Source organism: Macaca nemestrina, chromosome 11 (genome assembly GCF_043159975.1).
Source record: "Macaca nemestrina isolate mMacNem1 chromosome 11, mMacNem.hap1, whole genome shotgun sequence".
NCBI lineage: Eukaryota > Metazoa > Chordata > Mammalia > Primates > Cercopithecidae > Macaca > Macaca nemestrina.
In genome coordinates, this window is record NC_092135.1 from 127,659,199 (window position 1) to 127,672,650 (window position 13,452).

The 13,452-nt window shown below is 40.8% G+C and overlaps 1 protein-coding gene across 5 annotated transcripts in view; it reads right to left on the reverse strand.

Moving 5' to 3' along the window:
• The window catches only part of LOC105473962 (delta/notch like EGF repeat containing), a 363,113-nt gene that overhangs the window by 213,553 nt on the left and 136,108 nt on the right, over positions 1-13,452 (reverse strand). The window lies entirely within an intron of this gene.

Sequence of the window (13,452 nt, forward strand, 5' to 3'; positions counted from 1 at the left end):
AATCCCTCAAAAAGATGAGTAAAGATACAGTGTTTTAATTTTTTTGAGGGGGGGGGTTGTTTGAATGTGACTTTATGAACAAGATTAGGACATAAGACACGAAGATTTATCTGAGTTACATAATGAGTATAACATGTTTGTTTGGAGGCTAAAATCTCTTAAAGTCAGGGATTGGGACCTGTTATTTCTTGTATTCCCAGTCCTAGGAAGAGTGTCCTACATGTAGTCATTAATCCATAAATGTTAGTTGATGATAAACAAGGATGCAGATAAATGAGCAGATGATGTGGTCCCTGTTTTTTATCATGGAATGTTCCAGAGGCTGTCATCTGTTATTAGCGATGCAGCCAAACAGCATTTGTCATGTATTTATATAAGGAGATTATCCATTTGTCTACCAAGCAAATATAACTTTTGTAGGTCAAACTCACAATTATGGCATTAAAACAGGACAACCATGTGAGGATTGCTTGTGAAGGATGCACGTGAATACCAAAAATATCATGGCATTCAAAACCCAAATGTCAGAGAGAGCATTTGAGATGAGAAAGCAAGACAGCATTTTCAAAATGCAATCCCAATTATTTATATTCTTCAAAAACTAGCCAATTTTCTTCTGCTGACATGTTTGACTTTGGTCCATTTTCTTGATGCTCTCAGTTTTATACCCAAGACCTTTGTGAGAAACAATTACAACTACCATGATTTCATGTAAAAAGTAAATGATCATCTCTAATGCCTCTCTGATGGGTTTTCAAAACGTCTGCATTTTCTGAAAAATCCTTCCTTCCATTCTCATGCACTCATTCTGACCTCATAAAAGGTCTATGATAAAAGGTACTTAAATATCTACCTTCAGGAGATTGTAGTGGAAAAGCAAAAGGATCACAGAGAAGGAAATGGAAATGAAATCAGGAATTGTAATCTTCTGGAATATGACTGTTCTCTGCATAACATTAAATGAGAGGAATGTCATTAGAACTTGACAATGTGATAGCATCCATGAAAGACCATGAAAGCAGCAATCACTTGTTTATTTCCCACCCTTCCTGGCCATTCCACATTGACTGTGATGTGCAAATGCAGTAATACAATGAAACCACTACATTTACCATTACTGTGATGTATAAATGCAATATTATGATGAAACCACTTAAATATCTTCTGCTTAAGGAGATTTGTACTGTCCTTTTTCTGAAAAGTGTTAATGATCACTGTTTTTTCTTTGAGGAGATCCCTAAAAGTCTCAGATTCTTAAGGAAGTTGCTAAAAGGTAGACGCAAATTTCAAGTTGAATGCCACCTGAAGGTTGATGGAAGAGGAACAACGCAGAGTTCTGAAGATAAACTGGCTGTCCTGAGCGAAAACTGGAAGAAAGTTAAGGACAATGGGATAATGTGTATCAAATGTGCCATTAAAATATACAAAACCTTTGATCCAGCAAATTCCATATCTGGGAATTTAACCCAAATAAATCATCAGAGAAGACACAAAGATGTGGTTATACCAACATTTGAAATTCTGCCCAAAGAAGCAGAAGAAAGGAAGAAAGAAAGGAAGGAACTAATTGTGTAACAATAGCCTACTGATAATAAATTATAGTACATTGATTCAATTGAACCCTATACCACCATTAAGAAAACTGTTAGAGGCCAGGCGCAGTGGCTCAAGCCTGTAATCCCAGCACTTTGGGAGGCCGAGACGGGCGGATCACGAGGTCAGGAGATCGAGACCATCCTGGCTAACACAGTGAAACCCCGTCTCTAGTAAAAAATACAAAAAACTAGCCGGGCGAGGTGGCAGGCGCCTGTAGTCCCAGCTACTCGGGAGGCTGAGGCAGGAGAATGGCATGAACCCGGGAGGCGGAGCTTGCAGTGAGCTGAGATCTGGCCACAGCACTCCAGCCTGGGTGACAGAGTGAGACTCCATCTCAAAAAAAAAAAAAAGAAAACTGTTAGAGATTTATATTTATTAACATAAAAGATTGTCAGTGAAACATTAAATGAAAAAAGCAAATAACCAGACAGTAAATGAATGTATTCTTCTTTCCAAAAAAAAGTGTATGTCTATATACATGCACCGTCATGCAAAGAAAAGGAAATATCACAAAATGTAAACACTGGTTGTGAGTAGAGGGGCAGGTTATAGGGGAAGAAACCCGTTTTTCTTATCTTTCTTGTGTATATTACTTTCATAATAAATAGACAATAGAGTCTTTTTCATTCTTCAAAAGAAAATAAATTACCTTGTTGAAAGAAAAGCATATTTCCAGAGGATTATATATTTTGTCCTAAGAAATTCTCTCTCTTTCCTGCTCTCTTTCTCTTTCTTCCTCTCTCCAAAGAAAGAGAAGAGATGCTACAAAGGAGCAGAAATTTGGCTATAAAAAAAGCAATTTAAACAATTACTTTCTTAGTTGAAATTTGCACTGACAGAAGCTAAGAAAAGCTTTTGACAGTAAGCTGGCAAAGCCCTGAGAAAGTTTGTCTCTAAGTTAAAAGAAAAAGGGAAAGTCTTAAAGAAATACTTAATCAAATTCCACAGACAAGATTTCAGTTAAAATTCATTAGTATTAAGAGATAAAGTATTTCTTTCTAGAATTAAGAAATGCTTTAAAATGTAAAAATAACTTATTATTTAATTTTCATAAATTAACCTGTAAATAAACTGCACTCGCTTTATTTTTTTTAAATAGAGGGTTGATGGGGAGAGAGAGAAAATGAGGCAGAATGAGGAAGGAGAGAAAGGGAGAATTTATGGTTTTCAAGACATATCTTTAGTTTGCTTCTCAAAACCAGGCAATCCCCCATATAATGGATCAGGCCCAAACTAGAATATCTGCAACTGCTCTGTTCTATTAAATTTTGAAACTGATGCTCAAAAACTGCAGAAGCATCTTAGTAACTCACGACAGTGCCCTTCCACATGGACTCAGACTGGCTTTACTGTACCGAGGGTTGTCCTTTACTTCTTGATAAATTCCTAGAATTTGCATAATGTTTAGTGCTCAAAAAAATTGGCTGAGAGCATTGTGAAAGTCTCCTGAAGGGCCGGGCGCGGTGGCTCAAGCCTGTAATCCCAGCACTTTGGGAGGCCGAGACGGGCAGATCACGAGGTCAGGAGATCAAGACCATCCTGGCTAACACAGTGAAACCCCGTCTCTACTAAAAAAAAAATACAAAAAAAAAAAAAAACTAGCCGGGCGAGGTGGCAGGCGCCTGTAGTCCCAGCTACTCAGGAGGCTGAGGCAGGAGAATGGCGTAAACACCGGAGGCAGAGCTTGCAGTGAGCTGAGATCCGGCCACTGCGCTCCAGCCTGGGCGACAGAGCGAGACTCCGTCTCAAAAAAAAAAAAAAAAAAAAAAAAAAAAAGAAAGTCTCCTGAGGAACTACCAGGTCCATTGGAGGAACCAGGGATCTTCCTTTCCAACCGGACAGCCTTGGTAGGAAGAGAAACATCTTATCCATCTGTGATCACCTGCTCCAGCACCACCGCAGCCTGGGAAGCCCATCCCAGCGGGGCCACTGGACCTTAGACTGCCAGCTCCAGGGACAGACGTGTCCAAAATGGAACGCTCAGGGTAACACCACAATCAATAGGTACCAATAAGTAAATCATGCTGACCATGACAATATTTAGGAGTAGGGCATATAGAAATAGGGCATGGAGTTCAGGCCAACTAATTGTTTTAAATCCTAAAATCCATTAAATAATAAATGAAGATCAAAAAGAATAATCTTGATTGCTAAGAATATTAATATGAGGTCTCGATTTAAGTAAAACTCAAATTTCATAGAAATCTTTGAACGAAGCAAATGTGAGCTATCAGAATTTGATGTAAATTATGCCATTCAGGGAAGCTTTATATTTCCTCTGCTTTTGTTCTTTTCGAACTATTGCTTTGACCATTCCTATGGGTCTCCCCGCTACACTCCCCACCCCATCATCGCAGGGAGCTCAACAGACCTTACTCAACCGTGGTTTTAAAATGACCATGAAAAGGTGAAATATTTGCATTTTTTAAAAATCTTAAGCTTTTAGTGAAAGATGTTAACGATTCTATAGATGGTATCTTTTCTAAACTTCCTTCAACTGTTTTACCCCTGGCCCCCAGAGCAAGGTATCTTAGAGGACAAAATGTAACATTCCCAAAAGAATGATGAAAAGTTTCTCTCTCTCTCTTTTTTTTTTTTTTTTTTTTTTTTGGATTTGATCCTCTAAAATACTTTTAATGTAATATGTAATAAAAAGGGGGAATGAGGATTTAAATGTCACAGAGGTGGGTTGTGAAAACCTACAAAGAATTCTTAACGTTGACATTTTGCAGTTGGGAATTTCCTTCACGTGGCATTAGGAAATGGCAGAATCACTTTTACATAGGAACAAAATTTAACCAGTCAAGTGACAACCTTGTGGTCATCATGGTTGCAAGAAGCTATGGCGTGGTCCAATCTCTCTAGAAGCTTACAGTTTAATTAAACATATAAAATCATCATGCCAAAAAAAGTTGGTTGGCGGGGAATGGAGAACATTCTGATGCTACTTTGTGTGACACTGGCTGTCGATGTGATTAGCAGAAAGAAATGTGAGACGCATGACTGGTAAAGCAAAGATTTTATAAAAGAAGGGGAAGGGAGTCAGAGTGGGGAGAAACAATGCCAGCTGTACAGAGAAGAACCAGTGGGAAACCCACAGAGCTGAGTTAGGTGAACAGCTAGGAAGGCTGGCCAGCAAGCCAAACCACAGGGTTCAGAGGTAGGAAAGACACAGCCCCAATCTGGGCTGGCCTTGGTATCTAAGAACAGGTCATGGTCCAAGGCAGAACTACTGGGACTATCATGAAATCAGGGTCCAGACCACAGAGAGGGGAACCTGCCACAGATGCAGCAGCTAGTCAGGGTAAGAGTCATGAAGCTGGGACTGTGTGCAGTGGGACTTTATGCATAAGGAAATCAGGTTTTACTCTAGGAAGCTGGAGGAAGCTTAGTGTCTATGCATTTAGAGGAGAATATTCCAGTTCAATGTACAACCAAGGGTCCAGGGACCCCAGGAAACTTGATTTGAATGGTAAGATATACATGGGAACTCCCTCCACCAATAAAAGCTAATAAAGTACTGCAGGCTTGTTTGAGAATTGGCCAGAGACTAGAGGTTTCACGTAACTGGGCAGGTCTGGAGAATACAGGACCTGACATGAGAATGAAAGGGGCAGTGATAGAAAATGGGCAGTTCTAGAAGGGTGGATAGGCCGGGTGCCGTGGTTCATGCCTGTAATCCCAGCACTTTGGGAGGCTGAGGCAGGCGGATCATTTGAGGTCAGGACCCCATCTCTACTAAAGATACAAAAATTAGCTGGGCATGGTGGTGGGAGCCTGTAATCCCAGCTACTCAGGAGGCTGAGGCAGGAGAATCACTTGAGCCCTGGAGGCAGAGGCTACAGTGAGCAGAGATCACGCCATTGCTCTCCAGCACGGGCAACAAAGAGAGATGCTGTCTCAAAAGAAAAAAACAAACAAACAAACAAACAAATAAGTGTGGATAAAGCAGATATGCCCTGCCTGAGTTTTCTGATCCAAAGGAGAATATTCCAGGGAGAACAACTTGTTAGAATATTCCAGGGTGCCAGTGTGCTAGTAAGAATTTACATTCAGTAAAGATGGATTACAAAAGATGAGTTAATGCATTTTAGAGAATCAACCCAGCTTCACTGCATCAGAGCTGGGACACAAAGATCCTGAAAAATATATAATCAATAAAGATACTATCAAGTTAAAAAATATTCCAAAAATTTAAGTGTCCTGCCGACTACCTTATTTCTTTATATCTTAACTTACTCTATAAGATCTGAGAGGCTCACGGAAATACGTAAGATTAAAGAGTGAAATTCAACTTAAGTGAATATTAGAGGCAGAGAAAATCTCACCTAAAGTCAGAGTGTACAGAAGAAAGACACGCAGACCCTCAGCTCTTCACAGTACCAAGAGGTGAATTACTAGTTTGGTTCTGCATCTCCCCGTGGGCTTTTCTGACAACAGAAAAACGTATGCTAAGGATCTTTCACTACCTATGGGAGTCCTTTCTTCTGACATGTCCTGGTCGGTCACTCACCCTGTCTCCTCCCATCTCTTCCCTGTAACCCTGAGTCTTCCACAGGGAGCCAGGTCCTGGCTGCTCCACATGGCCAGGAAGCAGTCACAGGAGCTGGTAGTCAGACAGTAGCAAGACGGAACAGGAGGGCAGTTAGGGAGTGGCAGGATCTGGCCTTTTAATCTCTGGATTCCTTTTAATTCCTGAGCAGGAAACAAAAGGATTCGTCAAGAAATGGCTGAGACAAAGGAATACACATCTAGAGACTTGATGCCTAAATTGCTAACACAGACACACACAGAAAATTAACACTGGCCACCATTCCTGGCTTCAGGAAGCCCTCCAGCCAAGCTGAGATGTTAGCAACATTCCCCACTCCTACTTTTCTACTGAAACTTTCCCCGCTTTTCAATACTGCCAGCAGCCCTTACCCCAGCTAATATAGTCCCAGTGGTGTCCCCTGCCTTTCAGGAAGACATTCTCCAAAATCACTCTCTGTCGAATTTACAGAATGAGGTACTCCAGCTCCAGTTGCTTTTGAGACTTTCGTTTTAAAGGACTAGGCTTATAGGAATAGTTTACCCAGAAGGGAGGGAAGCAGAGTTCAAGAATAAGAAAACAGAGCTTTACTAAGGAATTCCAAAGGACTACCTGGAAATTCACATCGAAGACTAGAAGATCCCTCTTTTTCCTAAGATAAACAGAGAACTCAAGAAATATCATCCACACCTTGAGCCCTACCTTTACATAAATGTGTTCATATCCAAGATAAGAGGCAGCTGGGTGGAGGCAGGTGCCATATTCAAAGGTTCTGTTACATGCTTGTTGAAATGTAACTCATCCAGTTGTGATGGCCACTAGTCCATTTCTAGCACTGTTATCAAATGATCTTATTAGCACAGACTACTGTGCCATCAAAATGCCACACACACACACACACACACACACTGCCCTTTGTACATCCAAGGAGAATACTGGCCTGCCTTCCCTCCCTCTGGCAGAGTTAGCTGCTCCTTCCTCTGAATCCCATGGCCACTTATATACAACCCTGTCTTGGGCACTTGTCTAAGCTTCTGCTGCCCCATTCACTCAGAGACCACACCTAAATCATCTTTGCATGTCCAGACTACCACAGTGCTTGGAAAATGAGAGGCATGCAATGCATCTTTTCTAAACTAATACAGAACTGAATATTTCCCACAGCTCTGCTGCTTACAGATATAAATAAATAATTTAAGTTCCTCAATATGGAGACTTAGGAAGCAAGTACATCTGTCAAAGGAAATATAACTGGATGAGCAGAGAATGCTGAAAAACATACATCCTCCCACAGGTAGCTTTAAGTGGTGCTCTACAATTTTTAGGGACTCGGATATCTTTGAGAATCCAATGAGGTTTTGACTCTCTCCTGAAAAGGATGCACAGATATACCCAAGTACATTTTCAGGAGATTCATGAGATATATGAAGTGGACTTTTGACTCCTATGACTACCTCAAAACCAGAGGCCCACTGAGCCCAAACTAGGAACTTTTGCCTAAGAACAATGGTGTTCGTTGGCTGAGTGTTGAGAATTCCATTTTTTTCCCTAAACATAGTATAAACTGTTAGGCTACAAAACACTGTATCTCCAAGGAAGCATCACTGTGCCAGTCAGGACAGAGCATTAGGTAAGTCCATAAGCACGAAACCTTGGGGGCTGTGAAGGGCCAGAGCACCAGGACAGTCTCACTACTTTGGTAAAAGAAAAGTCTTATTCCTCCTTATATCTCCCAAAGCACCTAGTTATTCGTGTCTTATTTCTCAAGAGAAAAACAAACAAACAAATAAGTGAATGCACTGCCGTAGCAACCATTTTCAAAACAAGAATCTTTTCAGGCTAGAAATGTAGAATCAAGGCAACTGAAAGCACTCTCTCTAGAGCTCCCAGGAGGCTCAGAGGAGCCACGGGCAGACTGGGAAACGTTCTAATCCAGTTAAGATGTCGGTTACAAAGACCTGCAATTTGTTGGTTTCCAGGGTTCCGTGGTTAATTTGATGACTATAATCCTGAAGAAATGACCTCAGCTCCAGAAAGGACATTCTTATCAGCCATGGGTTGTACCATTCACGCCTTGTGAAGTTACAGCAGATCTAAAGTTATGAGAGAAGCATTTTAGGAGGCCATATGTGAAATACCAATGGTCTGGATTAAACAGTAATGTGCACTTATAAGTTAGACATTTTAAAAAATGTACTGAAACTGTAAGAAAGGATGGTACAAATGTGTACCTAATAAACGCGATTGAAAAAATAGTAGGCTATGGGCAGGAGAACAGAATGAAGGAAAAGAAAAAGGCAAATATAGGAAGCTAGAAAGACCACTACAAAGGAACAATGGAGAGAGGAATAGACTGGATCAAAATGAAAATAACTTCAAAGAAGAGAGAAGGGGTAGAATATCAGATGGAGGTAACAACACGAACCATAAGAAAGAAAAGTGTGCAGGAAAAAAATTGGGGTTTCTCTGAGGCAGGCAGGGAATGTGGATAAAGCAGACAGGCCCTGCCTGAGTTTTCTGATCCAAAGGAGAATATTCCAGGGAGAATAACTGTTAGAATATTCCAGGGTGCCTCTGTGTGTATAAGAATGTAGCAGTTAAAGGAGATCTAAGAATGCACGTTGAACAGAATTTTAACCAGCCATTTTCTTCATAAACCACTCCAGAAGAGGGGGATTTCAGTGAGGCCTTAGAAATGAGTTGTGTTTAGAGGTCTGAGGCTCAGAGAGAACGGGGGTGGGAGACGGTTGCATCCCCAGTGAGGATGGGGCTGGCAGTGAGCTGGAGGGCAGAAGTCCACTGCACAGAATAGAGGAGAACTATGCCTGAGGGCAGGGGGCAAGATGGGGAAAAGCCTTAAAAGCGGCCCAAAGGGGCTTTCACCAAAGGAAATGGTGACCTTCAGCAGCTTCCTAACACAGAAGCCACACTCCAGAGATCTGGTTTGATCCTCACCCCTGAGATCGGCCATCACATCTAAGCAACAGCCAGTTTAAAAATACATATATATCTCATACTTAAGACAGGCAAGCCATAGCTGTTTCATGGAAATGTGACTAGAGCAATGAATTTGACTCTTCGAAAATACGAAACATCCAGCAAATGAATCATTCAGGACACTAATGAGCGCCTCCGATGCTCCCCGTGAGACAGACAACGTTAAACAAAGGCTAATTTAGATATGTACCCCAATGCGTGGCATCAAGCAAATAACATATTTGGAAGTAACATATTTAGGGAAAACAGGACAGATAATTAAAGAGAGGAGACAGAAGAGTCGAAATGTGGTGGCAACACAGGAGGAAAGAAGTTGAGGCACAGAGAGAACAACAACACACTTGGTAAAAAGTTCTATCATCTCTTTCTCTCTGCAAAACACTATAAATATTAACAAGGCAGTGGTCATGAAGGAAAACCATGAAGAAATGAACTGTAATAACATGGAAATAAGCCAAATGTAAGTATATTATCTTCATCTGGAATGAGGAACATTAGGCTCCCGGCAATAAACTTTTGAAGAGTATTTGTGTAAATCTGGTGACAGCAACCAAGTTTGTCTCCCAAAGACACAGAAGGGACTCCTCTGCTCTGTTGCATAGAAACAGGAAAATACCTTTGGCCATCAGTTATGTTTATATTTATTTATTTATTTATTATCCAGCTGAATTTAACATTTGCGGTCCTTAGTTATGCATGTGCAAACTATCGAGAGCGAAGGGAAAGCAGGAGACAGTCAATTCCTGAAAGTGCCTCAAACTTCTCTCTAAAAAGCAAGCAGGAGGGACAGAAACACAGCAACATAATTCTGAAACTTTACTCTTCCTCTACTGTAGAAGTTTTCTTCCGCCCACCCTAGCATCGGTTTGTTTGTTAAATGAACGCCACTGTACTCTTAAAAATAGCCTGAGCTAAAACGTATTTGGGTCTAGAAAGTCCAGATTGTAAAAGTAAATTGCTTTAATAAGCTCCTTTTTAAAAATAAAACAAAAAGAGCGTTAAACACATGTCAACATAGTGAGCATCAGCCTTCTGCAAAGATTGCAAAAGATACATCTTGTTTCTTAAAGATGAAAAAATTTTGTAAGAGAAGCAGCTGGCGGTGTGGAGGTGGAGCTGATTTATCATGGTTAGGAACCTGGCCGTCCCTCCCCAGGAAGAGCTCGGGACAGGACTGCTGGCTACCTTTGAAGAGAATAACACCAAAAGATCGTGATCTCCTTACAAAGCCACATAAAAGACCCAGAAAGCCCTAACTAGAAAATTTAGAAAGATAACAAATTTTCAAAATGAAAAAAAAAATGGTTTATCAAAATAAAAGATGTTACTCAAAATCATTGCCTTCTCCTCATAATCTAAACTATAATTTGGGGAAAAGAATTCCTTAACATAGTTATTAATATATCAAAGTTTTAAAGATTATTCCCCCAAGGAATAATACATTTCATCTAAGATAATTTTTGCCACATAATTTTTGGTTAGCAAAATGAGCTCAAAATATGTACGAGTTCAAGAGATTTCTTCTATCCCAAAAGAATAAATTTACATTAATACTGGAAAATCCATCTCAATTAATCCCCATCCTCAATCCCAATGTCAGTCTAAGGTCATAGCTATGTTACAACCAAAAGTAGTATAAAATGTGAACTTATACAGACACTCCTCAACTTACAATGAGGTCACATCCCAATAAACCTAGTGTAAACTGAAAATACTGTAAGTCAAAAATGCATGTAATAGACTTGACCTACTGAACCTCACAGCTTAGCCTCACCTAATTTAAATGTGCTCAAAACACTTACATTGACCAGCAGATGGGCAAAATTATCTAACACAAAGCCTATTTTATAATAAACTGTTGAATATCTTATACAACTTATTGAATACTGTACTGAAAGTAAAAAACAGGATAGTTGTACGGGTGCTTGAAATACAGCTTCTATTGAATGTTAACAGCTTTCAAACCATTGTAAAGTCAAAAAGTCATTAAGTGGAACCAGCGTAGGTCAGAGACTGTCTGTATCTCAAATAAGTATCTTCTGGTAACGTTAAGAACATTTTAAAGAGTAGTGATACTTTATATGTTTTCTTTTAATATTGGCTCCACGTCATACTAAACAGAAAAACTTAAATTCAATATAAAATAAAACTATCAAAATATAGAAACTACGTCCTTTTAGATAAATCTTTACAGCAGATATGATAGCAAATAACAGTTACTTGAAATGCATTGGGGAGTGAAATTTAGCTTTGATTCTTGACAAGACTTTATCGCACAATTTCTGATTATCTGTCATTCATCCTGATAGTCAAACACCAGTCTGAAGTTAAACGCACTCCTCTCTTTGACAAGCCATGTTCATTCCCCAGACAAATTTCTCTTTACCTTCTTTTCACCCAGTAAAATTCCTGCTCCCCCAGCTGGCCTTCCAAAGATTAAAAAAAAGACCTTCTCATCTGAACAGGGTCAGTCAAACATAAAATACAATATAAATTATAGAGACCTGAGCACTTTCTTATATCCCTTTATCTTCATTATGATATTTGCATCATATTTTAGAGGGTGAGTCTAAATGCATATTTTCCATTTAGCAAAATATTTAGTATTCTCCAGAAAAAAAATAGAGAAAATGCCCGAGGATAATCCTTAACATTTGTCAATTACCCTTGTACATTCGTTATCTAATTTAACCTGACCAACAACCCTGAGAGACAGGTGCTGTTAGGAGGATGCCTACCCCATCCTCCAGGTGAGGATGGTTGCAATATATAGTCAGACAGGAGAAGGAATTAAGAGCAGGATGCAAGAAGCTGCTTGGGTGCATTAGACTGGGATGGGTAGATTCTAAACTTGAGCTTGGGCCTTTGAATTGAGATGCAAGATGGAACATTATGTCAGCACACGAAGGGACAAGAGTTCCAAGTTCCAACCCCAAAGGTACTATGTGCTGGATGAGAAACAAAGACAACTGAAAGGACACAGAACACTAAACTAGGGGAAAGGTGGTCCTCTGGGAACTGTCCAAGTGTCCAAGCAAGAGGCAGTGGGTGGGGGAGGGAATACTGAGGGTCTGTCTTTCTGGCGGCCATTTCTATACCAAGACAGAGAAATTAGAAAACAACGAATTGGCCTGTAATCCCAGCACTTTGGGAGGCCAAGGTGGGCGGATCATGAGGTCAGGAGATTGAGACTATCCTGGCCAACATGGTGAAACCCCATCTCTACTAAAATACCAAAAAAAAAAAATTTAGCTGGGTGTGGTGGTGCACGCCTGTATTCCTAGCTACTTGGGAGGCTGAGGCAGGGGAATTACATGAACCTGGGAGGCCAAGGTTGCAGTGAGCTAAGATTGCACCATTGCACTCCAGCCTGAGCGACAGAGCGAGACTCTGTCTAAATAAAAACAAGAAGAAGAAAAGAAAACAGCTAATTGGACGTGGTAGTTTGAGAAGGTTAAAACTACAGAAGCAAGTTCAAGAGAGAGTAAAAAGTTAGAAGTGACTGATGCAGGAGGGGTGGCTAAGGAGGAGAGGGGCTCCAAAGAGAGCTGTAATCCCACCAGTTACTTCTGAGTTGGAGGCCCTGCAGTGGCAAATCACTGCAAGGTGCTGTGCTTGAACGCCCTAAGTCAGGCCAGAATCAAGTGGTAACAAAAGTTATCCTGAGAGATCAACATCCAACACCTCAAGTTGCCCATAGTTCCTGGAAAAAGAAGCAGATGAAAGACTCCAGAGGAAAACTGACAGCCAGAGCGTTCAGTACCAAAGATCACACACCTGTGATGCCTTCGCCAGGGCTGGAACACAGTCACTGGATTCCAGAGCCCAAGCCTTTTCCACTTTGAGCCACACTAGAAATATTATGTCAGGGTCAGGCTCGGTGGCTCATGCCTGTAATCCCAACACTTTGGGAGGCCGAGGCGGGCGGATCACCTGCGGTCAGGATTTCGAGACCAACCTGGCCAGGGTGGTGAAACCCCATCTCTACTAAAAATGCAAAATGAGCCGAGTGTGATGATGGGTGCCTGTAGTCCCAGTTGCTCAGGAGGCTAAGGCAGGAGAATCACTTGAACTCGGGAGGCAGTGGTTGCAGTGAGCCGAGATCGCGCCAGTGCACTCCAGCCTAGGTGACTGAGCGAGACTCAGTGAAAAAAAAAAAAAAAAAAAAAAGAAATATTATGTTAGAATCCAGTTTTTATTCTAAAACCTTACCAAAGTGGAGGAAATAGCATTGATGGCTAGAATTCAGATTATCTGAGCAAAATTCCCTTCTTACTGTCTCAACACCAACCCAAGGTAGGGTTGAATCAGATGCAGTGTTGAGTAGA